This window comes from Camelus bactrianus, chromosome 1 (genome assembly GCF_048773025.1).
Source record: "Camelus bactrianus isolate YW-2024 breed Bactrian camel chromosome 1, ASM4877302v1, whole genome shotgun sequence".
Classification (NCBI taxonomy): Eukaryota; Metazoa; Chordata; class Mammalia; order Artiodactyla; family Camelidae; genus Camelus; species Camelus bactrianus.
In genome coordinates, this window is record NC_133539.1 from 46429838 (window position 1) to 46443470 (window position 13633).

Sequence of the window (13633 nt, forward strand, 5' to 3'; positions counted from 1 at the left end):
GGCTTTTTCCTAGCAACCTGTTGACTTGTTTATATAGGACTGTCAAACATAATTTGTCAAAAGGGCATCATAAAGAAAAAAAATCAGAAAGAACAGCCCTTGGGTTCACCATCTCCCAAAGTCACCCAACACGTGATGTTCACATATTATGTGAAATATATAAAGTAAATATCATATATAGTATGAAAATTATAAATCTTACACATATGGATTCAAAAGGCCTGTTTTTAAGGAAAGGGGTCAATAGCTAATCTTTCATAACTTATTCTACTGTACAGCACAGTTTGTGTGCCCACACAGTTGATTTGCAGTCCTCTGACCAGCCAAAAGTAGATTGGCTAGTTCAACCAAATATTTATCCTTGTTTCTGTGTATTGTTGTATTGATTTTTCTCAATTTACCTACAAATGAAGCACTAACAACTTCAATGCATTTTAGTCCTAATAAACTTATCTTGCACTCCTTTGGCCTATGTGATCGCTAACCCATTGACCCAAAGATATCCATGCTGATAAAAGCCTTTCGTGGCCACTTGTTAGCCAGGTCAGACTGTAAAATCATGACACAATGCATGCCTCTTCCATGGGGGCACCACACGGCCACGATTTAAAAAAAAAAACCAAAAACCCCTACTTCCATATCCAGTGGAGTTGTAGTTTATTACTATAACCCTCCCAAGTCAAAAGGACACCAGTTTCAAGCCTTGAAACTTGGTGCAGAGAGGGTCTTTCCTCCTCAACCCACTCTGCTGGGCCTCTCTACCTGTCTTCTCCCACTGTCTACAGGTCCCGAACATTAGAAAATAGAAAATGTGATGATCTTTGTGTGTCTCTGTAAAATGTGTGTATGTGTGCGTGTGTTTGGGTGTAACGGGCCTTCTGTTTGGCCGCGTGGCCTGTCCGTCACGGCGCGGGCCAATGGCAGGCTGCCTTATATAAAATGAGTGTTTTCAGTCTCTCCGGGTTGCATGTACTGTATGTGGAGCAGTGTACAGTGAAGCGGAGGCAGAGCGGCTCCGCGAGCTCCTCTCCACTTTCCCATAGAGAACCCCTGACTGGCCGCTGAGGGCGAGCCACACACACGCCCTCACGCCCCGCGAGCCCGCGAGGTAAGCGCCCCCCATCCCCAGCCCTTCCCGGGCGCTCTCCCCGCACTTTCTGTTTTCCTACTCACTTGCGAGCCGCCGGGCTGCAGCCCCAAGGACTCCGCGGCAGGAGCAGCGGCGGCGGCGGCGGCAGCCGGTAGGCTGGACTTGAGGAAGACGGAGGGAACCCCGCGCGTCCGGAGCCGCCGCCAGCCGGCCCGCTCCCCGGGCACTTTCCCCCTCCGCCAAAACTTTGGGTCGGGAGAGGTCGGGGGCGAGGGTCGCGGCCGCCGCGCCGGCGGGGGGCGGGGGGCGCGGAGGCAGTGCCCTGGGGCGGGAGGCTGGGGGCCGGGCTGGGGAGTAGTAGGCCAGCCGGTGCCAGGCTGCGTTTGCAACCAGCACCTCTCGGCACACAGGCAGCGCCGCCCGAGAGGGGCACGGGAGCCGGGGCGCGGGCAGGAGCAGCCCGAGGAAAACAACAACAGAGCCCTCACGCCGGCGGGCGGCTCGTGGCCGCCCGGGGAGCCCCAAACTTCATCTCGGCGAAAGTACGTGGAGCCCAGCTTGGGCTCGGCTGACGGGGAGGTGGGGCCTGGGGAGTCGGGGCAGGGGAGGAAGGTACGAGGAGCCAGCCCTCAGTGGATTTATTGAACGTTTCGTGTGCGTCGGTGACCGGGAACAGCAGCCCAGTTGCTCGTTCATCTGGAGAGTTGGGATTTGGGTGTTCCGGCCCCGCAGATCGGTGCCCTCTCACCCCCCACCCCTAACCAAATGCGCGGCGAGTAGAGAAAGTGCTGTTTTAGTGCCAGAGTGGCTAGGAGGAAGAATGGGGGAGAGGGGGAAGAGGGCGAGGGAGAAGGGGAGAGAGAAGAGGGAGGGAAAGCCGGCGGGGGGGGGGGGACGGGAGAGAGCGAGCGAGCGAGCACCAGAGAGAGAGAGAACGAGAGAACGGGAGGGAAGAGAGGAGGGGGAAGAGGAGGAGGGAGGCTGTGTCAGGATTTTGCTTGAATGTGGGATTATGTTGTGTCAATAAGTTTAAGGTGGAGAGAGCGAAGCTGGGGGTGGTGGTGGAGGGGAGGAGGAAGGCCTTGGCTGTTTAAAGTCTTATTTCTGAAGGTAAGTTATGGCATTGCATGGTCGCGATGACAGAAAACTTGCAGATCCTTTATCCGGGGATGGGGTCGATGCCTCTAGAAAGAGCTCCCCAGCCCTCTTAAGCCACACTCGTGTTACACTGTTATTTGCTGCGATCTGGGTCGCTAGTAGATTACAGAAATCAGACTCGAGGTTTCTTTTCCTCCTCCACCTCGTCTCGCTCGCTCACCCTCAGAAATTTATTATTATTTTTCTATTTTTTGGTATTGTATGAAACTTAACGTAACTGAGACCAAACCCGAGTCCTGTAATTTACAGGGACCCTGAATCCAAGAAAATGGAACACGTTTATGTGTGAAATATCCGCGATCATTTCAGCTAAATGAGGAAGGTAAAACGAAACGATGCAAAAAGCTAAGACACAACATGTACGACAGAGGGGGGGGGAGAGGGAGAGACGGAGAGAGAAGCTATTTTTTGCTTTCCTTTCTGTAGAAAGAAAATAAAGCGTGCATTCCCCTTCCCTCCTGGTGTGTAGGGTCTAGTCAGTATTTTAACTGTCTGAGGACAAATTAGTCCAGGTGGATCTCGTTGAAAAGTTTCGCGAGGTGGGGTGGAGGTGGGGGGGGGGAAGAAGGGGAAGGTGGGTGGAGGTGGTGGGGGATGGGGACGGAGCGAGCTCTGCCTCTGCTAATGGTCATTGGCCTGGGGCTTTGAAACCATTGCCTGTCCTGCTAATGACACGTCCAGTTCTCATCTCCCGGCCGCGGACGCCGGGCTGCGGGGGACTGGGGTACTTTCCCCGCGCGCGGAGAGGCGGTCTTCGCCATCCCCTGGGGTTGCCCACTCGCGGCGTGGGGCCCCACGCGCGCCCCCTCTTATGCGCGCCGCCGCCACCTCTGCTCGCGCGACTTTTGTAGCCAGCCCGCGGCGAGGGGGCGCAGGGGGTCCCCAGCGCGGACGTCCCCGCGCGGCCACCCTGCTCCCGGCCCCACGCGCGCCGCGCGGTCCAAGCCCGGAATGGCAGCGCCGGGCCGGGCGGCGGTGCCTCCCCGGGGGGCAGCGGAGGCAGCGGCGGTGGCGGCGGGATCTTCGCCGGGGCCCGCGGGAGGAGGAGGAGAGGGAGGAGGAGGAGGGGAAGGAGGAGGAAGAGGAGGAGAGGGAGGCGTTTTCTGCCCAGACCGCCGCCAGTTCGAGCGGGCATGGGGACGGGGACACCCCACTCGTTGCTCCTCCGTTATGGAAAGGTGTTTAGCAGACTTTTACGCCCAGAGTGTGGGATTTGCACTTCATTTTTTTTCTCCCCCCTCTTCCCCAAAGCAAGATGGACTCTATTCCCTTTCTCTTTCTCCCTCTGCCTCTGCCTCTGTCTTGTCAGCCTTTAAGATCGACATTTTGTACTAAGATGCAAACTTGATGGTGACCAGCAACAAAGCCGGGGTGGGATCCCTCGTTCCCTTCCTCCCTCTCCGTTTCCTAGCCCTCCCTACCCCCAACCACAACCCCGACCTCGAAGACCTGGTGGCCCTGCACTTGACGCCGGGGGGCTCTGGCGACTGTGTTTCTCCTCTCTGTTGCGATATCCAGTCTGGGGATTGTGACCGCGGACGGGCGTTTGGGCGATGGCTGTGGCCGCCCAGGTCTGCAGGGCTGAGGGCTGCACTACCTGGACTCGTTGCTGTCGCCCTGCTACCTCCAGCCCGCTACTGGGAACCAGGGAGGCTCGGACTGCCTATCGATTGCCATGATTTGGTTACTGGTATATTTGTTCTGGGGGCGGCGATCACTTGTGCAAGTTGATGAATGATCGCGGTATGGGTTTTGGGTTTGCAGAATGGATCAACTTTCTGCCTTGTGCATACCGGGAGTAGGGAGCGAGGGTGCTGGAGACACCCTAGAATGCCAACTGCGCTGCCCTCAGTCTTTGCCCTTTGAGTACAGGGAGCTTCTTTGCCTTTATTGCCACAGTTCGAGCGTGGGGGTGGGGATGGGGGTGAAGAGAGGGGAGGGGTTGTTGGGGAGCTGGACTCCTGGGTTTCCAGGGTCCTTCCTTCATAGATGTTGTAGGAGTTGGGATTCAGTTGTAAAGCTCTATCATACTGATGATGTACCTTTATTTGATACTTTATAGGTCACTATCATATGACAAAGGCTTTGCTGCAGTTCATCTTCCTCCCCCCTGTACTTTCCATTTGCCTTCCTGGGTAAGTATGCAAACTCTTCAAACAGAGAAGCTGGACATCTATTAGTAATGACAGAAGGGTTTTTTACTGTTCACATAAGAAAATGCTTTCCTGGGGTTGCAGCACCCCAGAAAGCTTGTCTCACTGAGTTTCCTGTAGCAGAAGTCAATTTATGATTTTTAGTACTTAGAATTCAGGTGCGGTTATTATTTTAAGGTAGTTTAAATGTGCATTTCACATTTATCTGCAAGTAAGAGTCATTTGAAAACTTATTTTATCACTTTAATTGATAATGAAATTTTACACAGAGTTGAAGGTCTAGGAAATTTAATGCTAGGTAATATGGTAGAAAGATTGTAGCTTGTGAATGGAGAGAATTATCAAAAACCCAAGGAACCATTGTGTAGAAGGCCTCTCTAAATTACAGCCACTGACATTTGCTTACTCTTTCCTAGGTACTCTTTCTTGGGTAACTTGTGCTGTTTGTGACAGTTGTGGTGCCCGAAGGGTGGACTGGGCAGTGTAGTAAATCTAGTGTTTAGTGTACCAGCTTGATTTAAAAGGCAAATAACTCCAAATTGATCCTTATTTTCTTCAAAATTTATGTATTTGGAGAAATTGGGTACATTTTAACATTCTGTATGTATAATAAACAGCAACTTTGAAATCTTTTAAGTGCCTTTTTCAGATATATGCCTCCCAAATGGAAAAAATGATGAAATAGCATGTGGGAAAGTTAAGTGTCTAAAATGTTTGTTTGTGAGAAGTAATGGTCTAGGTGAAAACTGAGGGTTTAACTTTTGAAAGCAGTGTGATGAGCCTGAACTGGGGAAAACCAATGTGCAATTTTGCCCCTCCACTGCAAGGAACACCTCAAGTGCTCTGATATGTTAAGAAAATTGGTTGCTCTAAATTGTGTAAATCAGCTTGGTGCTTTGTAATATTATCATAGTGAAGACAGAGACTGTATTTCGTAAATGAAAATGGACTTGAACTCAGTTTTCCGTAAAAGAAAAAGAAAAGAGATCTTGTTTGTTTTGTTTCCTGGCTTGCTGGGATATTGTGTACACTATTAAAAGGTTGTCTTAGTATTGAGAGAATTTCAGTTTGAAAACCAGGCCTTTCTGGTAGTTTCTGTATGGTAGCAAAATATACTTTGACATCGCTGAGATGTTAGATGATATGTAATAAAAGAAGTTCTGTGTCCAACATTTTTTAAGGGAATGTAAAATATCATGTTATTTCAGATAGTTAGGAGAGCTTCCTAATACATTGAATGCGTAACAGGCCAGTTGGAGTGGTCAGAATGAGCTGGGTCTATAAGATGAATGTAGTGCAAATCAAAATATATAGATTTCTGTGTCTTTGATTTTTTTTTTTAATGCTTGTTTGCAAGAGAAGTTTTTCATTTTTGAACATATGGCAAGAGTATTCAAAATGCATTCCTGATTGCTAAAGAACACTACATTTATACATGTGAGGAACATTATTTTGTTCACTGGAGCAAACTTTTAATGTTAGTTTTTTTCCCCATGGAAATATATTTGACCAATTCAAAATTTGAAATGGGAATCAGTAATTTACAGAATAAAAGCGATCTGATGAGCTCTTGCATTTCTTTGAAATATCAAATAACTGCTTCATTAAAACAATATTTTCAAGAAAAGTCTTGGTCTTTGAAGTCAGAGTAGTTTTTATAGACTGTGAAACTTGCAGCAGTGGTTTTAAAAAGTCTCTGACAATGAATTACCAGTTATTTGCATCTAAAATATATTTATTAGATTTGAAGCTTAATTATCAAAATAAGATTTTGGGTAAAAGTTTGCTTCTACATCGCCAAGTTTTCAAACTTCCTATTTTATTATTCTACATATCTCTATTAAAGTTCTGAAACTGAAGTGTTAACTTGCATTTCACATCTAACACTAGTACTTGATAAGGGGGTTCATCTATGTTGTTTCTTAGTGGTACATCTTTGGAGATATTGTGGCAGTTTTAGGAAGAATCTTCCACTTGAGACTTAGATATTAACAAAAATTTGCAATTTTGTCACTTTTCTTTTTTTAAATTCATCTTGATTTTCATATCCAAATTGAAAAAAAGTTCCAGGTTTAAGAATTTATGAGATAGCTCTGCTTTTAATATATGTGTAGCTCTGCTATACAACTTGAGAAGTGTCTACCACATTTGACCTTATAGACCTGATCTTTATACTTAATCCATTGAAACAGGCTTGTTTAGATATTGAATTTAGAATATAGCTTTGTGAAAGCTAGAATGAAAATATAATTATGATTTGCTTGTGCTGTAAGTATGTAATTGATAAGGCTTTTGTATGTAGTTAGTAAAAGAAGGAACCAACAGCCTTAAAATAATATGGAATAACTCATGAAAATCTGACTGAGCAGCTGAAGTATTAATAAGCCATGATTTTTAGTAAAATTGCAAACATAATTTCTAATTATTAATCATCAGCCTGCATACTTAAAGTTTATGTTTTCCTACATTTTATAATGCACATGAGTAAAGTGAGGGCCGAATTTTTAATGGGACCTTACTATGAATATCAATTACTTTAATATCAGAAATCTTTAATAGAAGTAATAAAGACTTCACAGCTTAACCCTATTAAAAAAACTTTTTGAAAATAGCCTCATTATGGAAGTGCCTGTTTTTGCTGTTCTAAAGGAAATCCCTAAAATTATTCGTCTCTTACAAGAGTGCAGAAATGTTTAAAATTGTGATGTTCAAATGTTCTAAATTACTAAATATAAGCAATTAATTTTGGCATATTGCATCACCACCAATGGCTTCCCTATATTTAAAAAAATTAAACTTAATCAGGTGCTTAATTTAAGAAGACACTTTTCTTGAACTTGTAGTTTGAAGCCCACCTCGTTTTTTAACATTTTACCACCAAGGGGGCCTTTTAAAATAGGTCTGAGTGGTATCTCTCCTGTATTTTTAGTCAGCTTCCTTCCTCTCTATATGAAATGAAAATAAGCCCAAATTATAAAAACATTGTAATTTCACTGCTTCATTTTTATCACGTGTCCCAGGTGAATCAGATGCACTTGGTCCTCAGGCTACACTTTGAGAAACACTGGTTTGAAGGTAGTAGGGACTAAGGCTAAAGACTGAATGGATGTTCTTCCAGCTTGAAGATTCTGTGACTGTATTTCAGTCTGTGGGTTTGTACTTCCTCAAGGGCAGTCGTTGCATACTGTGTCGAATTGTAGAGATTTCTGTATTTTAAGTCATACCTGAGGAGAGCACTTTTTGAGTACAGCTTCACTCAACATTCATATGTGTTCATGTTATCCCTTATAAGGGAATTACAGTTCCTTGAAGTGCCAGGACATCATTTTAAAACTGTAAAGGTACACTCAGAAAATCCTCATGTATTAATGGAGATTGTTATCATTTTTTTTTCTTTCAAAGAAAAAGATAAGGTGAGAATTGAAATAAGTACCAATTACACAATGGAAAAGCAAAATAAGGCAAGCCAGTAAAGAAATTTATCCATATATAAATAGAAAATGAAAGACTAAGGGAATGAAAGACTTAAAGGATTAAATATAGACCATGAAGCATTGACACACCTTCCAAAATATAAACTTTATAAGTTAAAATATGTGAGTCAGTTCAAAGATATAGGCAGTGAAATAACTTTGGATAGTGAAGAAGTTGTATAAAATACAAAGTAAAATCAGTAACAATGAGTTGGATTTCATGAAATCTTAGGAAAATGAAAAATATTGTAGAATAATTGATTGAATGATTAAAACAATAGTTAAACATGGCCCTTGGGTGAAAAGATCAGGAAATAAAACAGAAACTCCTGGAATGGAATAACTGTGATCCTGAAAAGGACATAGAAGTTTTGTGTTGTAAAGGGAATAATTAAATAAAAGATCAACAACTTACTTTAAAGGACAAATGAGAATGCGGATAAAAGTTGTTTAAAGCAGCTGTGTTTCTCAAATGTTTTTGAGACGTATGGTAAGAAATAGCTTTTATATCCCTTTTCACATACAAAACCTGGAACAAAAGTTTCCTGAAATGGTCCTAAGAGCAATGCCCTCTGATATTTTCTGTTCCTATCTTTATAAATCTAATCTGTTCCAAACCATTTTATTAAAAAAAAGTACAGTGTCATTCACTAAATTCATTTTATGACTTACAGATTAAAAAACACTGGTCTGGAGTGCTTGCAGCAAATGGAGGCCCCATCTTCATATTCTGATTCAGTGTGTCTGGGATAGGGCCCAGGAATCTGCATTTTAACTAGTGTTGCAGCTGATTCTGAAGCAGGTGTGAGGTCCTCTGACACACTTTGAGCAACTCTAGTATAAAGAACAGATGGCTAAAGATTGAGTGGGAGTCACATACTGAATGTGGGGTTAGTGTTCATTAACTGCTGAGGTCTCTTCTGGCTTCAAGAATCTACGGCTGTATTTTACTTAGCCTGTTTGCAATGCTTGGAGGGCTCTCACCGCCCTCTGTAGTTGTCCCGTAGTAGCAGATACAGTACAAGTAGCAGAGACTTTGCAGCGAAAGAGCCCTGGGTTCCACTCCTGCTGCCTCTCTCACTTACAAGCTGAGGGACTCTGGGCCTGTCACTTCAGAATAAACTTCCATTATCATATGTGCAAGAGGGCATCTTAATAGTTACCATGCAGCAGAATGAGAATTACACAAGACAATAATGTCTGTGTTGACTCTTATCCACAGTCAGCACTCAATAGTTTATGTGTTTATAGTTATATCTCACCTCACCCCAACTCCCACTAAGTTTGAAATTTCTCAAGGCTGTGCCTTTTAATTTTTGTTTCCTCTAAAGTAATTTTCAACCCTGGTATCATGAAACACTGGTGTATTTTGAATTGAATGTGAGGTGCTGGACAAGCAATTTGTTACTGAAGGAAATAATAAGAATAACCAGAAGGAAAAAAGAAAAGAAGAGCTGAGGCATGCCACATTTAAGAATGGTGCTCCTTCAGCTTTGGGCAATGATTCTCCCACCTCTTTAAAAAGACAACACAGGACAGGACACATATTTCAAAGTGGTTAGTTGACAGCATTGGGCATTCTCTCTGGTGACTTTGATGCATTTTGGAATGTCTTAGAGCATCAATTTTTAAACTTTCTTCTACCAAGATACATGCGACTGATGTTTACACACGGGACATTATATGAGTTCCCTGGTTATAGACATAGATAAATTATGCAGCGGGTTTTATAGGTAGTTCACAGTGTGATAAAGCCACTTCTTCCCTATCAAGAAAGTGTATCAGAATACAAGCAGGAGTGGTATTACAATGAAAACCTTGAATACACCCATACATAGACATAAAATCCTTTATAAACTGTGGTACATTAACTTTTCATAACTAATTACTTGGGGCACTCCTCACAACCAATTAAAACTTACCTTTATGTCAAGGCGTGAAGATTGAGAAGCATTACATCTGGAGTGCATGACAAATTGCACTGCACAAAATAGGAACTTAAATAAAAGAGGGGCAAACTAAGGAGAAGATGAATGGGAAATACACCAAATCCCTGAAATCTTGAACAATGTAAAAATCAAAAGCCAAGGAAAATGCAACATGTGGTTAAATGCAAAGAAAGTGCAGAAGACTGCAAGGACCAGGGTTTTCAGTCTGTCTTACTTGAATACTCATTGCCTCTAACATAGACATTTATTTTTAAGTAGTCTTAACCTTCATTTAATTTATTTGAATACATTAAAGTTAAATAACTTAGCATTTCCTAATTTTTAGGGTTATATTTGCCAGGAACATCTTTCTATTTGGCTAAATTTTAATTTGCCATACTTTAAAAAATCTCTAATAAACGAATAAACTGTCTACATATTGAAATTGTCTTTGTACCTTAATGTGTAGTAGTGTTGGATATACAGTCACAATCCTGTATCTAAAAAATCTCTGAAAAACCAGAAAGCTTTTTTTCCTCCAAAAGTTGGTATCAGAACTCGGTGGCAAAACCTGACTCAGGCTGTCAAGGGCCTGTTTAAAATGGTTTTAAAGCCCACCTAGACTAGTCACGTATTTTGCTGTACAAATAGTAATACGTTTATGAGGTGCTATCCTAGACCTAGCTAGGAGTGTTACGTAACATGCTATATGCTCTGTCTGACCTTTTTAAAGCCCACAAAAATCTGAAGCTCACTTGGACCTAAGGCTTTCAAATAAAGGATTGTGCTCCTATTGTATTAACTCCCTTAGTCCACACATTAAAATTCTTTGTTACTCCTAACCCTTTACTCTATGAAAATCATTTTGCTAATTTTGATCACTGATCATCTGAACATTTTGAATTCATTGCAAGGGAATGAATTATGGAAGATAACCTATATTAACTCAGACTGTCTGTTGAAACCTGATGGCTTCAGATATAAAGGTGGAAGGTATCAGAGCTTATAAAGTCAGGTAAGCAAAATAGTAGTACTTAATATCATTTGTGCCTCCTAAATTGAGCAGGGTGGAGGGGTTCTCGGTTCTGGGTAAAGAGAGCTTAAACACAGACACACACACATGCACACACACATTGGCTGAGCCTTATGTATCCACTTTGACTTTGTGATTCCTTTTTTGTTGTTGTTAATTATACTAAAGGAACAAATACACTGATATCTATAACGTTTGGAACTTCTACCATGTTGAACATTTGTTATATAATAGTGAACAAAATTTGGGCTACTTTCATTACTCTTTAGGTTTACTCTAGGAGAGGTTTCATGAAGGGGTTGTATTTCCTTTTTTATTTTGTTTCTTGCACATTTCTTTCCTTCTTTCAGAGAAGAAAAAATAGAAAGTGTTTTCTGCAAATTTGGTCTCCTCTCAGGTGAGAGTGTTTTGGGTTGTATTGTTTTATAGAGGTTCTAGGTATCTTTATTTTCAGTAATTAGCTGAAATGCTAAGTTGAGAACTTGCATCTGTACTTTTCCTATAAAACCACTATAGAAAAATGAAAAGTATGATGTGAGGAAGAATCTATGTGACATTCTAGGAATAAACTAGTAGCTGTGTCTGATCTATCATTACTGTAAGACAAATCAGGTTTCATCTGGTATAAGTTGAAACTGTTAACGGATAAAGAAAGTTTTTCATCTTTTATTATTTATTGATACGACTGCATCCTTTGTTGTAGGAAAGCTACAGATTGACTAATTCAGACGAAGTCTTATTAACCATGCTGATTCTTTAAAAATTAAAAACTGCTGAGCTTTTCAGCTTGTGCACCTCTCAAAACTCACGCAAGTGTAGAGTTCTCATTGACTGCAAAGGGAATGTGGTAGAGCATGGAACAAAATGAAAAAATAATTCTCTCCGTTCAGCTGTCAAACTTGGATTATATTTTGAGTTACTGAAGTTATTAGTTTTTTTCCTCTTTCTTCTTTCTTTCTTCTCTTCCTTCTCTCCCTTCCCCACTTATCTATGTATCAGTCTATTCTGTTTCTCTCAGCTGATTATTTTATTCACTAACATGAGTCTGTAGTACTGCTTAGAAATGTTTGAGGATGGGAATGTGGGGTTGAACTTTTTAAAAATTTACTGTTATTTGATTTTATAGATTTGTTTGTAATTCTTGAGTCCTTTTAGTATTCATCACTACTCATATAATGAAGTTGTTGATATGTGAATTTGAGACTTACACAGCCCGACAGTGTAACTGTCAGGAAGGGATTACGAGGAGCATTTAGCAGGACTGTGTGAAGTAAATTCACCTGTCACTTTTATAAAGTAAATTGGAAAGAAATTCCTTATCTAGTCATTTCTTTAAGGTGGTAGAATGATTACATGGTTTTATTTATATTTAAGGGAAAATTGAAGGCAGTTTTTAGAAGAGTTGCCCAAATAGTATTTCACTTTGGGAGGGAGGTAGATAATTTGCAGTCAGATGCTCTACCACTGAGCTGTACCCCTCAGGAGAAGGATGATTTGGACTGAGGGCCTCCTTGTGAAGTACAGGTTTTATTTTTACTACTTCGTGTATTTTTCACAACAACTTTCTGATGAGAGGTAACCTTAATGCTAATGATGAGGAAACTAAGTCTCAGGTTAAGTAATTTGTCTGAGGTCACACAGCTAGCAAGTGACTGTGCCAGGCTAAGAATGCCTGTCTGCAATGCCACCGTCTCCTAGGCTTGATCTGTAGTTACCTGCCTTTAGGACCACATTCCAGAAGGTTAGAAATGAAAGGTTTGAAGCAACTTCTAGCCAAGAATTCCCTCCAATTTTTCTTCTCCCCAAAGAAAAATAGTCTTCATTTTGAAGTGATAGGTCTTGGAACACTGTTCGCTATCAATCTCAAGACAAGGTAGATGCAAAAGTCTCTGAGTTGGGGCCTGTTGTCAGTTTTCATCTATGAGGTCATAGTCAAAGACAAAACCAGCCCCAAACTTAGTATATAAATTGCTACTTAGTGAACTTTCTTTCTGTTTGGTATAGCGAGTATAGAAATGTGTAATAACAACAGTTACTGATTTTATTATTTATTAATTACTCTGGTACATCAGTAGCAATCATTCATTCTTTCTTTATGAAGAGTTGTTTTCCTAACTGAATATTCTATGATGTTTTTTCCTCCGGTACTTTTTAATACTTAATCAGTGAGTGTATTTTACAAAAGGAATTTAACAGTATAACATGGATTGTGTTATAAAATAGTTTTCTGACATTTGTTTTGAAAAGAAATTCAATATTAGTGGAAATATAAAATAATATAAAAATATAAGCAGATTCATAGACTTCATTTCAGTTTCTGATGATCAAACATGAATTAGAGAGCCAGTCAAAAGTTAACCAGTTTTCAAAGTGGTTTATGGGTTCTTTTGATTTATTTTAGGTAAGAAACTTATTTCTGCTGTAATAAGTAGGAGAGATTTTATAAATTACACATTTGTATACAAGTAGCAAATCATTTAGAAAATACAAAGTAACATGTTGCTTTTTCATCTAAAATTTAATTCTTTTATCTTTGCAAATTCAGCAGAGTCAGAGCCTAATTCAGATACAGGAGATAAAAAAAGTTTATCTTTCTTTTTAAATGGCTTTTCTTTTCCTCTGATCCATGAAACATGGAAATAGAGTATTTTTCTATTCTGGCAAAGTAGCTTCTGTGGATGATAATCTTGTTAAAAGCGTGCTTTTGCACGGTTCTAGCTTCATGATGCTTTACCAAAAGTGTGTCAGGCTTCCATTTCTTGTCTTACACCCCCTGCAATAAACCACTTCCATAATGT

General features: G+C 41.3%; 1 protein-coding gene across 8 annotated transcripts in view; it reads left to right on the plus strand.

The window, feature by feature from the left end:
* Nucleotides 1-954: 954 nt before the first annotated feature.
* The window catches only part of BBX (BBX high mobility group box domain containing), a 256885-nt gene continuing 244206 nt past the window's right edge, over nucleotides 955-13633 (plus strand). For 5 of the 8 annotated variants that reach the window (XM_074362859.1, XM_010970745.3, XM_010970744.3 and 2 more), the window contains exons 1-2: nucleotides 955-1108; nucleotides 4311-4383. The gene's annotated coding sequence lies outside the window, so the exon portion shown is untranslated. Of the gene's footprint in view, nucleotides 1109-1500; nucleotides 1633-2123; nucleotides 2201-2497; nucleotides 2571-4310; nucleotides 4384-13633 lie in introns of those variants that run through there. The other 3 variants (XM_074362845.1, XM_074362836.1, XM_010970747.3) reach the window with 3 other exon arrangements.